The following is a 24,121-nucleotide window of genomic DNA, read 5'->3' on the forward strand; positions in this document are numbered from 1 at the left end:
TTGTGAGGATTTTGGTGTTCTGGTATGCCAATCAAACTTTTCATGTTAAATGGGACAATGTTGTATCAGCTGCTTTCCATGTTGGTAACGGAGTTCGACAAGGAGGAATTTGATTTCCCTTTTTGTTTAATATGGATATGGACGACTTATCAAGCCAGCTGAATAAGACAAATACAGGCTGTCTTGTTGGTGAATCTATTGTCAATCATCTGATGTACGCAGATGATCTGGTTCCACTCAGCCTGTTGCAACAGATGCTATGGGTGTGCTCTCAGTATGGCTTAGATCATGATATAAAATATAATGCAAAGAAAAGCCACATAATGATAGTCAGAAGTAATCAGGACAGGAAATTAACCTTCCCTACCTTTTATTTATCTGGCAGTCCCCTTGGTGTTTGTGAGGAAATAAAATATCTGCCATGTCATTTCTGATGATTGGACAGATGACAACGATATGTATCAACAGCGCTGTCAAATATATTCTCAGGCCAGTATGTTATTAAGGACGTTTTCTATGTGCTCAGATTCAGTTAAATGTTCCCTGTTTAGAACCTACATAACACCATTGTACACTGCTCATTTGTGGTCTATGTACAGGAAAAGGAGTATACAGATACTGAAAGTAGCCTACAATGATGCTTTTAGATTGCTACTTAATGTGCCAAGGTGGCATAGTGCTAGTCAGTTGTTTGTGTCTAAGCACGTACCAACCTGTAAGGCAATCCTGAGACAACTGATGTATGGTTTCAATGATGCTTTTAGATTGCTACTTAATGTGCCTAGGTGGCATAGTGCTGGTCAGTTGTTTCTGTCTAAGCACGTACCAACCTGTAAGGCACTCCTGAGACAACTGATGTATGGTTTCATGTGTCGACTGGACAAGTCTGAGAACTGAATAGTAGAGGCTCTGGTCAACCCTCTAAAGAGCTGCTATCGATTACTTGGAACTTAAGACTACATTGGCACAAAAGTCTTCATACTTTTTATGCACTGTATTATCTATGTTTTATGTTTTCGTTTTACTCTCTTTTTTATAGCTCTATGTCTGTTATTTTATGTGGAACTTGGCGTCTGAAATAAAGATTTATATATATATAAATACATATATATATATCAATGTTTCAGGATTTGTATAACTTTTTACCATTGCATACAAAATCGGAAATGCAATACTAAAAAGATCAGCTTTTGTTAAGAGATCCAAGATTACAAGATCCACAAGGCCTTGGCTAGAAACCAAGGAATGAGTGGGGGCTTGGTCAGCCCACACTCTCCTGAAATGTTGCGTGTGCGTCTTGCCAAGCCCGCGCGTGTGTAAGTTAAGGCTGAGTGTGTGAGGATGTGGAGCACGCGCGGGCAGGAGGAGGGGAGACATTCATTGGAAATTTGGCTAGAAATTAGCCAAGCAAGCATGTTTCAAATATTCACCAAAAATCGACCTTTGATCTTACAGTCAACTTTTTCACAGATTTGTGTTATAAACATTCTCAAGAGTCTTCATATGAACTTGTGATTGAATCAGAGTATCAGTTTTTGACTGGCTGATGTGTAAAGCATTATTTTAGCGTTAGCGATAAGTTCAATTTGCTTTATATCAATCATTTTTGGAGATATGAAGTTGCCTTTGCACACGGTAACATGTTGTAGTGTCTTCCATCGATATACCAAGTTTCGTGTTGATATCTCAAAGATTTGCTGAGACATGACTTCACATCCTGTTTGGCGGCTTTTCTGATGAATTTGATTGGCTGTACCGGACAAACGGTTGTGAGGATCAAAATTCTTTTCGATAACTTTTGTGACGCTTGGTCTGAAGATCATCTCTGGTAACTTTGAAGAAGATATGACAAAAATTGTAGGAGGAGTAGGCTTTCAAAGGTTTTTGATAAAACCGGAAGTAGCGGAAAATCTATATAACCGGAAATTGACGCCATGGGGTGCGTTGAACTCGGCTTGAACCAGGGAATCCAATGGTACCTCATTTTTGAAAATGGGTCATACGGTTCAAAAGTTGCGTGTGTAAACACAAGTCCAACTTTGACCCGTTGGTGGCGCTGGAGTGGTCTAATGGGAGACATGAAACTTGGTGTAGGTATAGAATCAACTGTCCTTAATGAGTGTGCCAAATTTCACAAAAAGTTGTCGAAGTGTTCTAGGGGCTGCCATTGACTTCCATGGAACAAGAATAATAATAAATATAACTGCAAGCAGTAATGGCGGATTCCTCCAAACATTGCGAACCATTGAAAAATGTATATTCTTGACAAATTGGAACTGTATAGAAAAATCTATGCTGCAGAATTACCAATGGGATACCAAATCTGAAATATAATACCATCAAGATCCACAAGGGCCTTTATTTCAACCCAAGGAGTGAAGGGAGGGGGCTTGGTTAGCCTATCCATTCCAGAAAGCCTTTGTGCTTTAGGGCGTGGAATGTAGCGCCACCTATGGGTAATGGTGGGACAGTTGTGGTGTGGTAATTACCCTTGGTCTATACTTTCAAAAAAGCTCGACCAGAGCATACCCCCCGCTCTCAGGGTACCGAGCTTCAGCTCAGTCATGATGCTGGGATGAATGTAGGCCTATATGTAGAGACCAGGGAGACAGACACACCGGCCAGCTGCCCTGATGGGTCCGTGGTAGATCATTAATGCGGGTTGTATCCTACAACGCTCGTGGCCTCCGAGTAGGACATACTGCTGCTGATAGATCAAGACGTTTGGTGGTGGACACATTGCTGGACGAGAGTGACATTGTCTGCCTTCAAGAAACCTGGATGGCCAAGCAAGATCTGGACAAATTGAACTCCCTACACAAGAACTTTCATGGTGCTGGAGAGTCCACTACCGATCTCAGCATGAGAATGGTTTGTGGGAGGATAGCTGGTGGTGTAGCTATACTGTGGAACATAAAATATGACCCAACGGTAAAGGTGGTGTGGCTTAACGTTGACTGGGCTATTGGGTTGGAGTTTAATCACAATGAAAATAAATGTACTATTGTAAATGTGTACACACCATATGAATCCTATGACCATGAGGATGAATTTCAGAACAGGTTAGCTTTTATTCAGTCCTTCATAGAGGACAATAGTTCATGTTGTGTCTATGTCATGGGTGATTTTAATGCTGACATGTCAGATAAGCGTTTATTCGCACAACATCTGCAGCAGTTCTGTAATGAAACTAAATTAATTATATCAAGCGTTATTGCCTGATACAAGTTTTACCTATATAAGTGAAACGTGGCACACAACTTCCTGGCTAGACCATATTGTAACCACAGCCGATGCTCATGACTCACTGGAAAGTATAGAGATGTGTTATGGGCTGGCCACCACTGATCACATACCAGTTGCTATGCTGCTAAATGTTGAGATTGTACCCTTGTTGCTGGCCCCCCAAGAAAACTGGACTGGTCAAAATTGACCAAAGAGGTTCGGCACAGATATTCTCTATTAACTGACAGCTTACATAGTGATGTTGCATTTTCTAGGGATGCCCTAATGTGCACGGATATGAACTGCAAGGATAAACATCATGCTGAAAAGCTCTGTGCCATGTATGATGATATTGTCAAATGTCTTTATGCTTCCAGTGAACCTTTTATTAATCACAAGAGTAAGGTCCCTAACGCACGGCCTGTCTGGAATGAGTTTGTGTCTGAGCAACATGCTGCTGCTAGAGAAGCCTTTAGAGTCTGGTCAGAGGCAGGCAGACCCAGACAGGGAGTGCTGCTTGATAACAAAAACCTCACAAATGCTAGATTTAAATATGCACTCGTTTCATTAAGAGAAATGAAAACACAATGAGAGTAGACTCGCTGGCCAGAAAGATGCAGAATAACAATCTTACTGACTTCTGGAAGGAGGTCAAGATCATAAATAATAACAGAACTCCCCTCCCTTCTGATATCAAAGGGGTTAGTTGTCCAGAGAAGATTGCTGATCTATGGCATGAGCACTACAGTAAACTATTTAATTGTGTTCAAAGTAACACAGTGAGAATTGATAATCAATATAAAGGTATCTCTGCAGACTTGATAGTTAGATCAGTAGATATTTATGATGCCATCCACATGCTAGACAACAACAAAGCTTGTGGTATGGATTCCATTTCTGCAGAGCATCTAAAAAATGCCAGTTATAGACTCAGTCCATTTCTAGCCATGTGTCTCACTGGAATTATGGTTCATGGTGTTCTACCGAACTCTATTATGTCAGTACTGTTAGTGCCTGTTGTTAAAGATAAGGCTGGTAAACTGAACAGCATAGACAACTGTAGCGCCTCTCTAGTTTGGTGGATTTGTAATGAGAGGTGGCTAACCTGAGTTCGTTAGTAATTGTTACTAACTTAAACCAATTTAACATATGAAAAAAACAATACAACCAACTGTTAAACAAAAACAGGAAAGATTTACTTCAGACAAAAAATCAGTTCTTCAGTTATTGGTTCAACATTTACATGACATCGTAATGCACATGGACACACAATACAAACTAGCCGGCAATGCTAACTACACGAATACCTTAATTCAGTACAGTTCTACGGTGCAGGCCTGAGTGTAGCTCGTGTGCGTTGTAGCCGTAAACAAAATGGCTGTTTCGCCAGGATGGCACAAAATAACAAGGAGCTGGTACCTCGGATCAGCAGTGCGGTAGCACACGCACTGCGGCAGAAGGGCGGCAGCAGGTGAAGGAGAGACCGACCAAATACTCTCGTGGATTTACGAGACGAACCAACTCAGGAAGAAGACTGAGGACGACGACAATCCCGACCTCCACCGGCTCCAACCTGGCACTCGCTGTCGCTAGTCTGGCGGCAAAGCCCGTGCTTAATCCAAAACCGCCAACAGCCAAACTCCTCTTTCTGGGTTATTGTTGTTGGTTGAGATATTCACCCAACAATATAAACATAACACCACTAATGATAATATAAAATCTTCACTCTTGGTATTTTACCGTACGCTACAATTTTCTTCTCCCTCCAACTCCTCCGCTCGCTCTGTCTTTTTCTACTCCAACCTCATCTACCCCAACTTCCCGTGTTACCCTGCCCTTTGACCTCAAACCGGATTGGCTTAACATCATAATCAAAATTAAAGCAACAACATAGATTCACAAAACATTCATCTTACTCTCTTCATATTTGTAACCGGTACATTTTAACATGCGTTTTTTAAACAACAGATATACATTTCCAAATGCTGTATTCAGTAAAACATGAACAATATGCATTTCTCATCAAATCAAAATCATACTCTCAAACCTTAAAGTCTATTTATTAAACTATGAACTTAAGTATTATGTATTCAAACTTTTATATTTATGTAATAGGATTGTTTCAACAGAAATGTTTACCACCCGGGCTACACAACTATCGACCCATTGCATTGGCCAGTATCTTGTCTAAAGTGTTTGAGAGAATTATTTGATTGAAATTGGAAATGTATATTCTGACTGCAGAAAATCAGTTTGGTTTTAAAAGAAAACATGGTACTGATCTCTGTATCTATGCTCTGAAGGAGATTGTCTCAGGTACACAAGTCTTAATTCATCTGTATTTTTATGCTTTATTGATGCTTACAAAGCTTTCGATCGAATTTGTCATGAAAAACTGTTTATGAAGCTAATAGCGAGAGGTTTCCCTAAACCTCTTGTGAGGATTTTGGTGTTCTGGTATGCAAATCAAACTTTTCATGTTAAATGGGACAATGTTGTATCAGCTGCTTTCCATGTTGGTAACGGAGTTCGACAAGGAGGAATTTGATTTCCCTTTTTGTTTAATATGGATATGGACGACTTATCAAGCCAGCTGAATAAGACAAATACAGGCTGTCTTGTTGGTGAATCTATTGTCAATCATCTGATGTACGCAGATTATCTGGTTCCACTCAGCCTGTTGCAACAGATGCTATGGGTGTGCTCTCAGTATGGCTTAGATCATGATATAAAATATAATGCAAAGAAAAGCCACATAATGATAGTCAGAAGTAATCAGGACAGGAAATTAACCTTCCCTACCTTTTATTTATCTGGCAGTCCCCTTGGTGTTTGTGAGGAAATAAAATATCTGCCATGTCATTTCTGATGATTGGACAGATGACAACGATATGTATCAACAGCGCTGTCAAATATATTCTCAGGCCAGTATGTTATTAAGGACGTTTTCTATGTGCTCAGATTCAGTTAAATGTTCCCTGTTTAGAACCTACATAACACCATTGTACACTGCTCATTTGTGGTCTATGTACAGGTAAAGGAGTATACAGATACTGAAAGTAGCCTACAATGATGCTTTTAGATTGCTACTTAATGTGCCAAGGTGGCATAGTGCTAGTCAGTTGTTTGTGTCTAAGCACGTACCAACCTGTAAGGCAATCCTGAGACAACTGATGTATGGTTTCAATGATGCTTTTAGATTGCTACTTAATGTGCCTAGGTGGCATAGTGCTGGTCAGTTGTTTCTGTCTAAGCACGTACCAACCTGTAAGGCACTCCTGAGACAACTGATGTATGGTTTCATGTGTCGACTGGACAAGTCTGAGAACTGAATAGTAGAGGCCCTGGTCAACCCTCTAAAGAGCTGCTATCGATTACTTGGAACTTAAGACTACATTGGCACAAAAGTCTTCATACTTTTTATGCACTGTATTATCTATGTTTTATGTTTTCGTTTTACTCTCTTTTTTATAGCTCTATGTCTGTTATTTTATGTGGAACTTGGCGTCTGAAATAAAGATTTATATATATATAAATACATATATATATATCAATGTTTCAGGATTTGTATAACTTTTTACCATTGCATACAAAATCGGAAATGCAATACTAAAAAGATCAGCTTTTGTTAAGAGATCCAAGATTACAAGATCCACAAGGCCTTGGCTAGAAACCAAGGAATGAGTGGGGGCTTGGTCAGCCCACACTCTCCTGAAATGTTGCGTGTGCGTCTTGCCAAGCCCGCGCGTGTGTAAGTTAAGGCTGAGTGTGTGAGGATGTGGAGCACGCGCGGGCAGGAGGAGGGGAGACATTCATTGGAAATTTGGCTAGAAATTAGCCAAGCAAGCATGTTTCAAATATTCACCAAAAATCGACCTTTGATCTTACAGTCAACTTTTTCACAGATTTGTGTTATAAACATTCTCAAGAGTCTTCATATGAACTTGTGATTGAATCAGAGTATCAGTTTTTGACTGGCTGATGTGTAAAGCATTATTTTAGCGTTAGCGATAAGTTCAATTTGCTTTATATCAATCATTTTTGGAGATATGAAGTTGCCTTTGCACACGGTAACATGTTGTAGTGTCTTCCATCGATATACCAAGTTTCGTGTTGATATCTCAAAGATTTGCTGAGACAGGACTTCACATCCTGTTTGGCGGCTTTTCTGATGAATTTGATTGGCTGTACCGGACAAACGGTTGTGAGGATCAAAATTCTTTTCGATAACTTTTGTGACGCTTGGTCTGAAGATCATCTCTGGTAACTTTGAAGAAGATATGACAAAAATTGTAGGAGGAGTAGGCTTTCAAAGGTTTTTGATAAAACCGGAAGTAGCGGAAAATCTATATAACCGGAAATTGACGCCATGGGGTGCGTTGAACTCGGCTTGAACCAGGGAATCCAATGGTACCTCATTTTTGAAAATGGGTCATACGGTTCAAAAGTTGCGTGTGTAAACACAAGTCCAACTTTGACCCATTGGTGGCGCTGGAGTGGTCTAATGGGAGACATGAAACTTGGTGTAGGTATAGAATCAACTGTCCTTAATGAGTGTGCCAAATTTCACAAAAAGTTGTCGAAGTGTTCTAGGGGCTGCCATTGACTTCCATGGAACAAGAATAATAATAATAAATATAACTGCAAGCAGTAATGGCGGATTCCTCCAAACATTGCGAACCATTGAAAAATGTATATTCTTGACAAATTGGAACTGTATAGAAAAATCTATGCTGCAGAATTACCAATGGGATACCAAATCTGAAATATAATACCATCAAGATCCACAAGGGCCTTTATTTCAACCCAAGGAGTGAAGGGAGGGGGCTTGGTTAGCCTATCCATTCCAGAAAGCCTTTGTGCTTTAGGGCGTGGAATGTAGCGCCACCTATGGGTAATGGTGGGACAGTTGTGGTGTGGTAATTACCCTTGGTCTATACTTTCAAAAAAGCTCGACCAGAGCATACCCCCCACTCTCAGGGTACCGAGCTTCAGCTCAGTCATGATGCTGGGATGAATGTAGGCCTATATGTAGAGACCAGGGAGACAGACACACCGGCCAGCTGCCCTGATGGGTCCGTGGTAGATCATTAATGCGGGTTGTATCCTACAACGCTCGTGGCCTCCGAGTAGGACATACTGCTGCTGATAGATCAAGACGTTTGGTGGTGGACACATTGCTGGACGAGAGTGACATTGTCTGCCTTCAAGAAACCTGGATGGCCAAGCAAGATCTGGACAAATTGAACTCCCTACACAAGATGTTTCATAGTGCTGGAGAGTCCACTACCAATCTCAGCATGAGAATGGTTTGTGGGAGGATAGCTGGTGGTGTAGCTATACTGTGGAACATAAAATATGACCCAACGGTAAAGGTGGTGTGGCTTAACGTTGACTGGGCTATTGGGTTGGAGTTTAATCACAATGAAAATAAATTTACTATTGTAAATGTGTACACACCATATGAATCCTATGACCATGAGGATGAATTTCAGAACAGGTTAGCTTTTATTCAGTCCTTCATAGAGGACAATAGTTCATGTTGTGTCTATGTCATGGGTGATTTTAATGCTGAAATGTCAGATAAGCGTTTATTCGCACAACATCTGCAGCAGTTCTGTAATGAAACTAAATTAATTATATCAAGCGTTATTGCCTGATACAAGTTTTACCTATATAAGTGAAACGTGGCACACAACTTCCTGGCTAGACCATATTGTAACCACAGCCGATGCTCATGACTCACTGGAAAGTATAGAGATGTGTTATGGGCTGGCCACCACTGATCACATACCAGTTGCTATGCTGCTAAATGTTGAGATTGTACCCTTGTTGCTGGCCCCCCAAGAAAACTGGACTGGTCAAAATTGACCAAAGAGGTTCGGCACAGATATTCTCTATTAACTGACAGCTTACATAGTGATGTTGCATTTTCTAGGGATGCCCTAATGTGCACGGATATGAACTGCAAGGATAAACATCATGCTGAAAAGCTCTGTGCCATGTATGATGATATTGTCAAATGTCTTTATGCTTCCAGTGAACCTTTTATTAATCACAAGAGTAAGGTCCCTAACGCACGGCCTGTCTGGAATGAGTTTGTGTCTGAGCAACATGCTGCTGCTAGAGAAGCCTTTAGAGTCTGGTCAGAGGCAGGCAGACCCAGACAGGGAGTGCTGCTTGATAACAAAAACCTCACAAATGCTAGATTTAAATATGCACTCGTTTCATTAAGAGAAATGAAAACACAATGAGAGTAGACTCGCTGGCCAGAAAGATGCAGAATAACAATCTTACTGACTTCTGGAAGGAGGTCAAGATCATAAATAATAACAGAACTCCCCTCCCTTCTGATATCAAAGGGGTTAGTTGTCCAGAGAAGATTGCTGATCTATGGCATGAGCACTACAGTAAACTATTTAATTGTGTTCAAAGTAACACAGTGAGAATTGATAATCAATATAAAGGTATCTCTGCAGACTTGATAGTTAGATCAGTAGATATTTATGATGCCATCCACATGCTAGACAACAACAAAGCTTGTGGTATGGATTCCATTTCTGCAGAGCATCTAAAAAATGCCAGTTATAGACTCAGTCCATTTCTAGCCATGTGTCTCACTGGAATTATGGTTCATGGTGTTCTACCGAACTCTATTATGTCAGTACTGTTAGTGCCTGTTGTTAAAGATAAGGCTGGTAAACTGAACAGCATAGACAACTGTAGCGCCTCTCTAGTTTGGTGGATTTGTAATGAGAGGTGGCTAACCTGAGTTCGTTAGTAATTGTTACTAACTTAAACCAATTTAACATATGAAAAAAACAATACAACCAACTGTTAAACAAAAACAGGAAAGATTTACTTCAGACAAAAAATCAGTTCTTCAGTTATTGGTTCAACATTTACATGACATCGTAATGCACATGGACACACAATACAAACTAGCCGGCAATGCTAACTACACGAATACCTTAATTCAGTACAGTTCTACGGTGCAGGCCTGAGTGTAGCTCGTGTGCGTTGTAGCCGTAAACAAAATGGCTGTTTCGCCAGGATGGCACAAAATAACAAGGAGCTGGTACCTCGGATCAGCAGTGCGGTAGCACACGCACTGCGGCAGAAGGGCGGCAGCAGGTGAAGGAGAGACCGACCAAATACTCTCGTGGATTTACGAGACGAACCAACTCAGGAAGAAGACTGAGGACGACGACAATCCCGACCTCCACCGGCTCCAACCTGGCACTCGCTGTCGCTAGTCTGGCGGCAAAGCCCGTGCTTAATCCAAAACCGCCAACAGCCAAACTCCTCTTTCTGGGTTATTGTTGTTGGTTGAGATATTCACCCAACAATATAAACATAACACCACTAATGATAATATAAAATCTTCACTCTTGGTATTTTACCGTACGCTACAATTTTCTTCTCCCTCCAACTCCTCCGCTCGCTCTGTCTTTTTCTACTCCAACCTCATCTACCCCAACTTCCCGTGTTACCCTGCCCTTTGACCTCAAACCGGATTGGCTTAACATCATAATCAAAATTAAAGCAACAACATAGATTCACAAAACATTCATCTTACTCTCTTCATATTTGTAACCGGTACATTTTAACATGCGTTTTTTAAACAACAGATATACATTTCCAAATGCTGTATTCAGTAAAACATGAACAATATGCATTTCTCATCAAATCAAAATCATACTCTCAAACCTTAAAGTCTATTTATTAAACTATGAACTTAAGTATTATGTATTCAAACTTTTATATTTATGTAATAGGATTGTTTCAACAGAAATGTTTACCACCCGGGCTACACAACTATCGACCCATTGCATTGGCCAGTATCTTGTCTAAAGTGTTTGAGAGAATTATTTGATTGAAATTGGAAATGTATATTCTGACTGCAGAAAATCAGTTTGGTTTTAAAAGAAAACATGGTACTGATCTCTGTATCTATGCTCTGAAGGAGATTGTCTCAGGTACACAAGTCTTAATTCATCTGTATTTTTATGCTTTATTGATGCTTACAAAGCTTTCGATCGAATTTGTCATGAAAAACTGTTTATGAAGCTAATAGCGAGAGGTTTCCCTAAACCTCTTGTGAGGATTTTGGTGTTCTGGTATGCAAATCAAACTTTTCATGTTAAATGGGACAATGTTGTATCAGCTGCTTTCCATGTTGGTAACGGAGTTCGACAAGGAGGAATTTGATTTCCCTTTTTGTTTAATATGGATATGGACGACTTATCAAGCCAGCTGAATAAGACAAATACAGGCTGTCTTGTTGGTGAATCTATTGTCAATCATCTGATGTACGCAGATTATCTGGTTCCACTCAGCCTGTTGCAACAGATGCTATGGGTGTGCTCTCAGTATGGCTTAGATCATGATATAAAATATAATGCAAAGAAAAGCCACATAATGATAGTCAGAAGTAATCAGGACAGGAAATTAACCTTCCCTACCTTTTATTTATCTGGCAGTCCCCTTGGTGTTTGTGAGGAAATAAAATATCTGCCATGTCATTTCTGATGATTGGACAGATGACAACGATATGTATCAACAGCGCTGTCAAATATATTCTCAGGCCAGTATGTTATTAAGGACGTTTTCTATGTGCTCAGATTCAGTTAAATGTTCCCTGTTTAGAACCTACATAACACCATTGTACACTGCTCATTTGTGGTCTATGTACAGGTAAAGGAGTATACAGATACTGAAAGTAGCCTACAATGATGCTTTTAGATTGCTACTTAATGTGCCAAGGTGGCATAGTGCTAGTCAGTTGTTTGTGTCTAAGCACGTACCAACCTGTAAGGCAATCCTGAGACAACTGATGTATGGTTTCAATGATGCTTTTAGATTGCTACTTAATGTGCCTAGGTGGCATAGTGCTGGTCAGTTGTTTCTGTCTAAGCACGTACCAACCTGTAAGGCACTCCTGAGACAACTGATGTATGGTTTCATGTGTCGACTGGACAAGTCTGAGAACTGAATAGTAGAGGCCCTGGTCAACCCTCTAAAGAGCTGCTATCGATTACTTGGAACTTAAGACTACATTGGCACAAAAGTCTTCATACTTTTTATGCACTGTATTATCTATGTTTTATGTTTTCGTTTTACTCTCTTTTTTATAGCTCTATGTCTGTTATTTTATGTGGAACTTGGCGTCTGAAATAAAGATTTATATATATATAAATACATATATATATATCAATGTTTCAGGATTTGTATAACTTTTTACCATTGCATACAAAATCGGAAATGCAATACTAAAAAGATCAGCTTTTGTTAAGAGATCCAAGATTACAAGATCCACAAGGCCTTGGCTAGAAACCAAGGAATGAGTGGGGGCTTGGTCAGCCCACACTCTCCTGAAATGTTGCGTGTGCGTCTTGCCAAGCCCGCGCGTGTGTAAGTTAAGGCTGAGTGTGTGAGGATGTGGAGCACGCGCGGGCAGGAGGAGGGGAGACATTCATTGGAAATTTGGCTAGAAATTAGCCAAGCAAGCATGTTTCAAATATTCACCAAAAATCGACCTTTGATCTTACAGTCAACTTTTTCACAGATTTGTGTTATAAACATTCTCAAGAGTCTTCATATGAACTTGTGATTGAATCAGAGTATCAGTTTTTGACTGGCTGATGTGTAAAGCATTATTTTAGCGTTAGCGATAAGTTCAATTTGCTTTATATCAATCATTTTTGGAGATATGAAGTTGCCTTTGCACACGGTAACATGTTGTAGTGTCTTCCATCGATATACCAAGTTTCGTGTTGATATCTCAAAGATTTGCTGAGACAGGACTTCACATCCTGTTTGGCGGCTTTTCTGATGAATTTGATTGGCTGTACCGGACAAACGGTTGTGAGGATCAAAATTCTTTTCGATAACTTTTGTGACGCTTGGTCTGAAGATCATCTCTGGTAACTTTGAAGAAGATATGACAAAAATTGTAGGAGGAGTAGGCTTTCAAAGGTTTTTGATAAAACCGGAAGTAGCGGAAAATCTATATAACCGGAAATTGACGCCATGGGGTGCGTTGAACTCGGCTTGAACCAGGGAATCCAATGGTACCTCATTTTTGAAAATGGGTCATACGGTTCAAAAGTTGCGTGTGTAAACACAAGTCCAACTTTGACCCATTGGTGGCGCTGGAGTGGTCTAATGGGAGACATGAAACTTGGTGTAGGTATAGAATCAACTGTCCTTAATGAGTGTGCCAAATTTCACAAAAAGTTGTCGAAGTGTTCTAGGGGCTGCCATTGACTTCCATGGAACAAGAATAATAATAATAATAAAACTAACAATAACAATAGGTTTCCTCCTGACGGAGGAATCCTAAATATAACTGCAAGCAGTAATGGCGGATTCCTCCAAACATTGCGAACCATTGAAAAATGTATATTCTTGACAAATTGGAACTGTATAGAAAAATCTATGCTGCAGAATTACCAATGGGATACCAAATCTGAAATATAATACCATCAAGATCCACAAGGGCCTTTATTTCAACTCAAGGAGTGAAGGGAGGGGGCTTGGTTAGCCTATCCATTCCAGAAAGCCTTTGTGCTTTAGGGCGTGGAATGTAGCGCCACATATGGGTAATGGTGGGACAGTTGTGGTTTGGTAATTACCCTTGGTCTATACTTTCAAAAAAGCTCGACCAGAGAATACCCCCCGCTCTCAGGGTACCGAGCTTCAGCTCAGTCATGATGCTGGGATGAATGTAGGCCTATATGTAGAGACCAGGGAGACAGACACACCGGCCAGCTGCCCTGATGGGTCCGTGGTAGATCATTAATGCGGGTTGTATCCTACAACGCTCGTGGCCTCCGAGTAGGACATACTGCTGCTGATAGATCAAGACGTTTGGTGGTGGACACATTGCTGGGCGAGAGTGACATTGTCTGCCTTCAAGAAACCTGGATGACCAAGCAAGATCTGGACAAATTGAACTCCCTACACAAGAACTTTCATGGTGCTGGAGAGTCCACTACCGATCTCAGCATGAGAATGGTTTGTGGGAGGATAGCTGGTGGTGTAGCTATACTGTGGAACATTAAATATGACCCAACGGTAAAGGTGGTGTGGCTTAACGTTGACTGGGCTATTGGGTTGGAGTTTAATCACAATGAAAATAAATGTACTATTGTAAATGTGTACACACCATATGAATCCTATGACCATGAGGATGAATTTCAGAACAGGTTAGCTTTTATTCAGTCCTTCATAGAGGACAATAGTTCATGTTGTGTCTATGTCATGGGTGATTTTAATGCTGACATGTCAGATAAGCGTTTTTTTTCGCACAACATCTGCAGCAGTTCTGTAATGAAACTAAATTAATGATATCAAGCGTTATTGCCTGATACAAGTTTTACCTATATAAGTGAAACGTGGCACACAACTTCCTGGCTAGACCATATTGTAACCACAGCCGATGCTCATGACTCACTGGAAAGTATAGAGATGTGTTATGGGCTGGCCACCACTGATCACATACCAGTTGCTATGCTGCTAAATGTTGAGAGTGTACCCTTGTTGCTGGCCCCCCAAGAAAACTGGACTGGTCAAAATTGACCAAAGAGGTTATGCACAGATATTCTCTATTAACTGACAGCTTACATAGTGATGTTGCATTTTCTAGGGATGCCCTAATGTGCACGGATATGAACTGCAAGGATAAACATCATGCTGAAAAGCTCTGTGCCATGTATGATGATATTGTCAAATGTCTTTATGCTTCCAGTGAACCTTTTATTAATCACAAGAGTAAGGTCCCTAACGCACGGCCTGTCTGGAATGAGTTTGTGTCTGAGCAACATGCTGCTGCTAGAGAAGCCTTTAGAGTCTGGTCAGAGGCAGGCAGACCCAGACAGGGAGTGCTGCTTGATAACAAAAACCTCACAAATGCTAGATTTAAATATGCACTCGTTTCATTAAGAGAAATGAAAACACAATGAGAGCAGACTCGCTGGCCAGAAAGATGCAGAATAACAATCTTACTGACTTCTGGAAGGAGGTCAAGATCATCAATAATAACAGAACTCCCCTCCCTTCTGATATCAAAGGGGTTAGTTGTCCAGAGAAGATTGCTGATCTATGGCATGAGCACTACAGTAAACTATTTAATTGTGTTAAAGGTAACACAGTGAGAATTGATAATGAATATAAAGGTATCTCTGCAGACTTGATAGTTAGATCAGTAGATATTTATGATGCCATCCACATGCTAGACAACAAGAAAGCTTGTGGTATGGATTGCATTTCTGCAGAGCATCTAAAAAATGCCAGTTATAGACTCAGTCCATTTCTAGCCATGTGTCTCACTGGAATTATGGTTCATGGTGTTCTACCGAACTCTATTATGTCAGTACTGTTAGTGCCTGTTGTTAAAGATAAGGCTGGTAAACTGAACAGCATAGACAACTATCGACCCATTGCATTGGCCAGTATCTTGTCTAAAGTGTTTGAGAGAATTATTTGATTGAAATTGGAAATGTATATTCTGACTGCAGAAAATCAGTTTGGTTTTAAAAGAAAACATGGTACTGATCTCTGTATCTATGCTCTGAAGGAGATTGTCTCAGGTACACAAGTCTTAATTCATCTGTATTTTTATGCTTTATTGATGCTTACAAAGCTTTCGATCGAATTTGTCATGAAAAACTGTTTATGAAGCTAATAGTGAGAGGTGTCCCTAAACCTCTTGTGAGTATTTTGGTGTTCTGGTATGCCAATCAAACTTTTCATGTTAAATGGGACAATGTTGTATCAGCTCCTTTCCATGTTGGTAACGGAGTTCGACAAGGAGGAATTTGACTTCCCTTTTTGTTTAATATGGATATGGACGACTTATCAAGCCAGCTGAATAAGACAAATACAGGCTGTCTTGTTGGTGAATCTATTGTCAATCATCTGATGTACGCAAATGATCTGGTTCCACTCAGCCTGTTGCAACAGATGCTATGGGTGTGCTCTCAGTATGGCTTAGATCATGATATAAAATATAATGCAAAGAAAAGCCACATAATGATAGTCAGAAGTAATCAGGACAGGAAATTAACCTTCCCTACCTTTTATTTATCTGGCAGTCCCCTTGGTGTTTGTGAGGAAATAAAATATCTGGGCCATGTCATTTCTGATGATTGGACAGATGACAACGATATGTATCAACAGCGCTGTCAAATATATTCTCAGGCCAGTATGTTATTAAGGACATTTTCTATGTGCTCAGATTCAGTTAAATGTTCCCTGTTTAGAACCTACATAACACCATTGCACACTGCTCATTTGTGGTCTATGTACAGGAAAAGGAGTATACAGATACTGAAAGTAGCCTACAATGATGCTTTTAGATTGCTACTTAATGTGCCAAGGTGGCATAGTGCTAGTCAGTTGTTTGTGTCTAAGCACGTACCAACCTGTAAGGCAATCCTGAGACAACTGATGTATGGTTTCAATGATGCTTTTAGATTGCTACTTAATGTGCCTAGGTGGCATAGTGCTGGTCAGTTGTTTCTGTCTAAGCACGTACCAACCTGTAAGGCACTCCTGAGACAACTGATGTATGGTTTCATGTGTCGACTGGACAAGTCTGAGAACTGAATAGTAGAGGCCCTGGTCAACCCTCTAAAGAGCTGCTATCGATTACTTGGAACTTAAGACTACATTGGCACAAAAGTCTTCATACTTTTTATGCACTGTATTATCTATGTTTTATGTTTTCGTTTTACTCTCTTTTTTATAGCTCTATGTCTGTCATTTTATGTGGAACTTGGCGTCTGAAATAAAGATTTATATATATATAAATACATATATATATATATCAATGTTTCAGGATTTGTATAACTTTTTACCATTGCATACAAAATCGGAAATGCAATACTAAAAAGATCAGCTTTTGTTAAGAGATCCAAGATTACAAGATCCACAAGGCCTTGGCTAGAAACCAAGGAATGAGTGGGGGCTTGGTCAGCCCACACTCTCCTGAAATGTTGCGTGTGCGTCTTGCCAAGCCCGCGCGTGTGTAAGTTAAGGCTGAGTGTGTGAGGATGTGGAGCACGCGCGGGCAGGAGGAGGGGAGACATTCATTGGAAATTTGGCTAGAAATTAGCCAAGCAAGCATGTTTCAAATATTCACCAAAAATCGACCTTTGATCTTACAGTCAACTTTTTCACAGATTTGTGTTATAAACATTCTCAAGAGTCTTCATATGAACTTGTGATTGAATCAGAGTATCAGTTTTTGACTGGCTGATGTGTAAAGCATTATTTTAGCGTTAGCGATAAGTTCAATTTGCTTTATATCAATCATTTTTGGAGATATGAAGTTGCCTTTGCACACGGTAACATGTTGTAGTGTCTTCCATCGATATACCAAGTTTCGTGTTGATATCTCAAAGATTTGCTGAGACATGACTTCACATCCTGTTTGGCGGCTTTCCTGATGAATTTGATTGGCTGTACCGGACAAACGGTTGTGAGGATCAAAATTCTTTTCGATAACTTTTGTGACGCTTGGTCTGAAGATCATCTCTGGTAACTTTGAAGAAGATATGACAAAAATTGTAGGAGGAGTAGGCTTTCAAAGGTTTTTGATAAAACCGGAAATAGCGGAAAATCTATATAACCGGAAATTGACGCCATGGGGTGCGTTGAACTCGGCTTGATCCAGGGAATCCAATGGTACCTCATTTTTGAAAATGGGTCATACGGTTCAAAAGTTGCGTGTGTAAACACAAGTCCAACTTTGACCCGTTGGTGGCGCTGGAGTGGTCTAATGGGAGACATGAAACTTGGTGTAGGTATAGAATCAACTGTCTTTAATGAGTGTGCCAAATTTCACAAAAAGTTGTCGAAGGGTTCTAGGGGCTGCCATTGACTTCCATGGAACAAGAATAATAATAATAATAAAACTAACAATAACAATAGGTTTCCTCCTGACGGAGGAATCCTAATAATAAAACTAACAATAACAATAGGTTTCCTCCTGACGGAGGAATCCTAAATATAACTGCAAGCAGTAATGGCGGATTCCTCCAAACATTGCGAACCATTGAAAAATGTATATTCTTGACAAATTGGAACTGTATAGAAAAATCTATGCTGCAGAATTACCAATGGGATACCAAATCTGAAATATAATACCATCAAGATCCACAAGGGCCTTTATTTCAACCCAAGGAGTGAAGGGAGGGGGCTTGGTTAGCCTATCCATTCCAGAAAGCCTTTGTGCTTTAGGGCGTGGAATGTAGCGCCACCTATGGGTAATGGTGGGACAGTTGTGGTTTGGTAATTACCCTTGGTCTATACTTTCAAAAAAGCTCGACCAGAGCATACCCCCCGCTCTCAGGGTACCGAGCTTCAGCTCAGTCATGATGCTGGGATGAATGTAGGCCTATATGTAGAGACCAGGGAGACAGACACACCGGCCAGCTGCCCTGATGGGTCCGTGGTAGATCATTAATGCGGGTTGTATCCTACAACGCTCGTGGCCTCCGAGTAGGACATACTGCTGCTGATAGATCAAGACGTTTGGTGGTGGACACATTGCTGGGCGAGAGTGACATTGTCTCTCTTCAAGAAACCTGGATGGCCAAGCAAGATCTGGACAAATTGAACTCCCTACACAAGAACTTTCATGGTGCTGGAGAGTCCACTACCGATCTCAGCATGAGAATGGTTTGTGGGAGGATAGCTGGTGGTGTAGCTATACTGTGGAACATAAAATATGACCCAACGGTAAAGGTGGTGTGGCTTAACGTTGACTGGGCTATTGGGTTGGAGTTTAATCACAATGAAAATAAATTTACTATTGTAAATGTGTACACACCATATGAATCCTATGACCATGAGGATGAATTTCAGAACAGGTTAGCTTTTATTCAGTCCTTCATAGAGGACAATAGTTCATGTTGTGTCTATGTCATGGGTGATTTTAATGCTGACATGTCAGATAAGTGTTTATTCGCACAACATCTGCAGCAGTTCTGTAATGAAACTAAATTAATTATATCAAGCGTTATTGCCTGATACAAGTTTTACCTATATAAGTGAAACGTGGCACACAACTTCCTGGCTAAACCATATTGTAACCACAGCCGATGCTCATGACTCACTGGAAAGTATAGAGATGTGTTATGGGCTGGCCACCACTGATCACATACCAGTTGCTATGCTGCTAAATGTTGAGAGTGTACCCTTGTTGCTGGCCCCCCAAGAAAACTGGACTGGTCAAAATTGACCAAAGAGGTTATGCACAGATATTCTCTATTAACTGACAGCTTACATAGTGATGTTGCATTTTCTAGGGATGCCCTAATGTGCACGGATATGAACTGCAAGGATAATCATCATGCTGAAAAGCTCTGTGCCATGTATGATGATATTGTCAAATGTCTTTATGCTTTCAGTGAACCTTTTATTAATCACAAGAGTAAGGTCCCTAACGCACGGCCTGTCTGGAATGAGTTTGTGTCTGAGCAACATGCTGCTGCTAAAGAAGCCTTTAGAGTCTGGTCAGAGGCAGGCAGACCCAGACAGGGAGTGCTGCTTGATAACAAAAACCTCACAAATGCTAGATTTAAATATGCACTCGTTTCATTAAGAGAAATGAAAACACAATGAGAGCAGACTCGCTGGCCAGAAAGATGCAAAATAACAATCTTACTGACTTCTGGAAGGAGGTCAAGATCATAAGTAATAACAGAACTTCCCTCCCTTCTGATATCCAAGGGGTTAGTTGTCCAGAGAAGATTGCTGATCTATGGCATGAGCACTTCAGTCAACTATTTAATTGTGTTAAAAGTAACACAGTGAGAATTGATAATGAATATAAAGGTATCTCTGCAGACTTGATAGTTAAATCAGTAGATATTTATGATGCCATCCACATGCTAGACAACAACAAAGCTTGTGGTATGGATTGCATTTCTGCAGAGCATCTAAAAAATGCCAGTTATAGACTCAGTCCATTTCTAGCCATGTGTCTCACTGGAATTATGGTTCATGGTGTTCTACCGAACTCTATTATGTCAGTACTGTTAGTGCCTGTTGTTAAAGATAAGGCTGGTAAACTGAACAGCATAGACAACTATCGACCCATTGCATTGGCCAGTATCTTGTCTAAAGTGTTTGAGAGAATTATTTGATTGAAATTGGAAATGTATATTCTGACTGCAGAAAATCAGTTTGGTTTTAAAAGAAAACATGGTACTGATCTCTGTATCTATGCTCTGAAGGAGATTGTCTCAGGTACACAAGTCTTAATTTATCTGTATTTTTATGCTTTATTGATGCTTACAAAGCTTTCGATCGAATTTGTCATGAAAAACTGTTTATGAAGCTAATAGCGAGAGGTGTCCCTAAACCTCTTGTGAGGATTTTGGTGTTCTGGTATGCCAATCAAACTTTTCATGTTAAATGGGACAATGTTGTATCAGCTCCTTTCCATGTTGGTAACGGAGTTCGACAAGGAGGAATTTGATTTCCCTTTTTGTTTAATATGGATTTGGACGACTTATCAAGTCAGCTGAATAAGACAAATACAGGCTGTCTTGTTGGTGAATCTATTGTCAATCATCTGATGTACGCAGATTATCTGGTTCCACTCAGCCTGTTGCAACAGATGCTATGGGTGTGCTCTCAGTATGGCTTAGATCATGATATAAAATATAATGCAAAGAAAAGCCACATAATGATAGTCAGAAGTAATCAGGACAGGAAATTAACCTTCCCTACCTTTTATTTATCTGGCAGTCCCCTTGGTGTTTGTGAGGAAATAAAATATCTGGGCCATGTCATTTCTGATGATTGGACAGATGACAACGATATGTATCAACAGCGCTGTCAAATATATTCTCAGGCCAGTATGTTATTAAGGACGTTTTCTATGTGCTCAGATTCAGTTAAATGTTCCCTGTTTAGAACCTACATAACACCATTGTACACTGCTCATTTGTGGTCTATGTACAGGAAAAGGAGTATACAGATACTGAAAGTAGCCTACAATGATGCTTTTAGATTGCTACTTAATGTGCCTAGGTGGCATAGTGCTCGTCAGTTGTTTCTGTCTAAGCACGTACCAACCTGTAAGGCACTCCTGAGACAACTGATGTATGGTTTCATGTGTCGACTGGACAAGTCTGAGAACTGAATAGTAGAGGCTCTGGTCAACCCTCTAAAGAGCTGCTATCGATTACTTGGAACTTAAGACTACATTGGCACAAAAGTCTTCATACTTTTTATGCACTGTATTATCTACGTTTTATGTTTTTGTTTTACTCCCTTTTTCATAGCTCTATGTCTGTTATTTTATGTGGAACTTGGCGTCTGAAATAAAGATTTATATATATATGAATACATATATATATATATATATATATATCAATGTTTCAGGATTTGTATAACTTTTTACCATTGCATACAAAATCGGTAATGCAAGGCCTTTGCTAGAGACTAAGGAATGAGTGGGGGCTTGGTCAGCCCACACTCTCCTGAAATGTTGCGTGTGCGTCTTGCCAAGCCCGCGCGTGTGTAAGTTAAGGCTGAGTGTGTGAGGATGTGGAGCACGCGCGGGCAGGAGGAGGAGAGAAATTTGGCTGGAAATTAGCCAAGCAAGCATGTTTCAAATATTCACCAAAAATCGACCTTTGATCTTACAGTCAACTTTTTCACAGATTTGTGTTATAAACATTCTCAGGAGTCTTCATATGAACTTGTGATTGAATCAGAGTATCAGTTTTTGACTGGCTGATGTGTAAAGCATTATTTTAGCGTTAGTGATAAGTTCAATTTGCTTTATATCAATCATTTTTGGAGATATGAAGTTGCCTTTGCACACGGTAACATGTTGTAGTGTCTTCCATCGATATACCAAGTTTCGTGTTGATATCTCAAAGATTTGCTGAGACATGACTTCACATCCTGTTTGGCGGCTTTTCTGATGAATTTGATTGGCTGTACCGGACAAACGGTTGTGAGGATCAAAATTCTTTTTGATAACTTTTGTGATGCTTGGTCTGAAGATCATCTCTGGTAACTTTGAAGAAGATATGACAAAAATTGTAGGAGGAGTAGGCTTTCAAAGGTTTTTGATAAAACCGGAAATAGCGGAAAATCTATATAACCGGAAATTGACGCCATGGGGTGCGTTGAACTCGGCTTGATCCAGGGAATCCAATGGTACCTCATTTTTGAAAATGGGTCATACGGTTCAAAAGTTGCGTGTGTAAACACAAGTCCAACTTTGACCCGTTGGTGGCGCTGGAGTGGTCTAATGGGACACATGAAACTTGGTGTAGGTATAGAATCAACTGTCCTTAATGAGTGTGCCAAATTTCACAAAAAGTTGTCGAAGGGTTCTAGGGGCTGCCATTGACTTCCATGGAACAAGAATAATAATAATAATAATAAATATAACTGCAAGCAGTAATGGCGGATTCCTCCAAACATTGCGAACCATTGAAAAATGTATATTCTTGACAAATTGGAACTGTATAGAAAAATCTATGCTGCAGAATTACCAATGGGATACCAAATCTGAAATATAATACCATCAAGATCCACAAGGGCCTTTATTTCAACCCAAGGAGTGAAGGGAGGGGGCTTGGTTAGCCTATCCATTCCAGAAAGCCTTTGTGCTTTAGGGCGTGGAATGTAGCGCCACCTATGGGTAATGGTGGGACAGTTGTGGTGTGGTAATTACCCTTGGTCTATACTTTCAAAAAAGCTCGACCAGAGCATACCCCCCACTCTCAGGGTACCGAGCTTCAGCTCAGTCATGATGCTGGGATGAATGTAGGCCTATATGTAGAGACCAGGGAGACAGACACACCGGCCAGCTGCCCTGATGGGTCCGTGGTAGATCATTAATGCGGGTTGTATCCTACAACGCTCGTGGCCTCCGAGTAGGACATACTGCTGCTGATAGATCAAGACGTTTGGTGGTGGACACATTGCTGGACGAGAGTGACATTGTCTGCCTTCAAGAAACCTGGATGGCCAAGCAAGATCTGGACAAATTGAACTCCCTACACAAGATGTTTCATAGTGCTGGAGAGTCCACTACCAATCTCAGCATGAGAATGGTTTGTGGGAGGATAGCTGGTGGTGTAGCTATACTGTGGAACATAAAATATGACCCAACGGTAAAGGTGGTGTGGCTTAACGTTGACTGGGCTATTGGGTTGGAGTTTAATCACAATGAAAATAAATTTACTATTGTAAATGTGTACACACCATATGAATCCTATGACCATGAGGATGAATTTCAGAACAGGTTAGCTTTTATTCAGTCCTTCATAGAGGACAATAGTTCATGTTGTGTCTATGTCATGGGTGATTTTAATGCTGAAATGTCAGATAAGCGTTTATTCGCACAACATCTGCAGCAGTTCTGTAATGAAACTAAATTAATTATATCAAGCGTTATTGCCTGATACAAGTTTTACCTATATAAGTGAAACGTGGCACACAACTTCCTGGCTAGACCATATTGTAACCACAGCCGATGCTCATGACTCACTGGAAAGTATAGAGATGTGTTATGGGCTGGCCACCACTGATCACATACCAGTTGCTATGCTGCTAAATGTTGAGATTGTACCCTTGTTGCTGGCCCCCCAAGAAAACTGGACTGGTCAAAATTGACCAAAGAGGTTCGGCACAGATATTCTCTATTAACTGACAGCTTACATAGTGATGTTGCATTTTCTAGGGATGCCCTAATGTGCACGGATATGAACTGCAAGGATAAACATCATGCTGAAAAGCTCTGTGCCATGTATGATGATATTGTCAAATGTCTTTATGCTTCCAGTGAACCTTTTATTAATCACAAGAGTAAGGTCCCTAACGCACGGCCTGTCTGGAATGAGTTTGTGTCTGAGCA

The sequence above is a fragment of the Hypomesus transpacificus genome, unplaced genomic scaffold, assembly GCF_021917145.1.
Source record: "Hypomesus transpacificus isolate Combined female unplaced genomic scaffold, fHypTra1 scaffold_259, whole genome shotgun sequence".
Classification (NCBI taxonomy): domain Eukaryota; kingdom Metazoa; phylum Chordata; class Actinopteri; order Osmeriformes; family Osmeridae; genus Hypomesus; species Hypomesus transpacificus.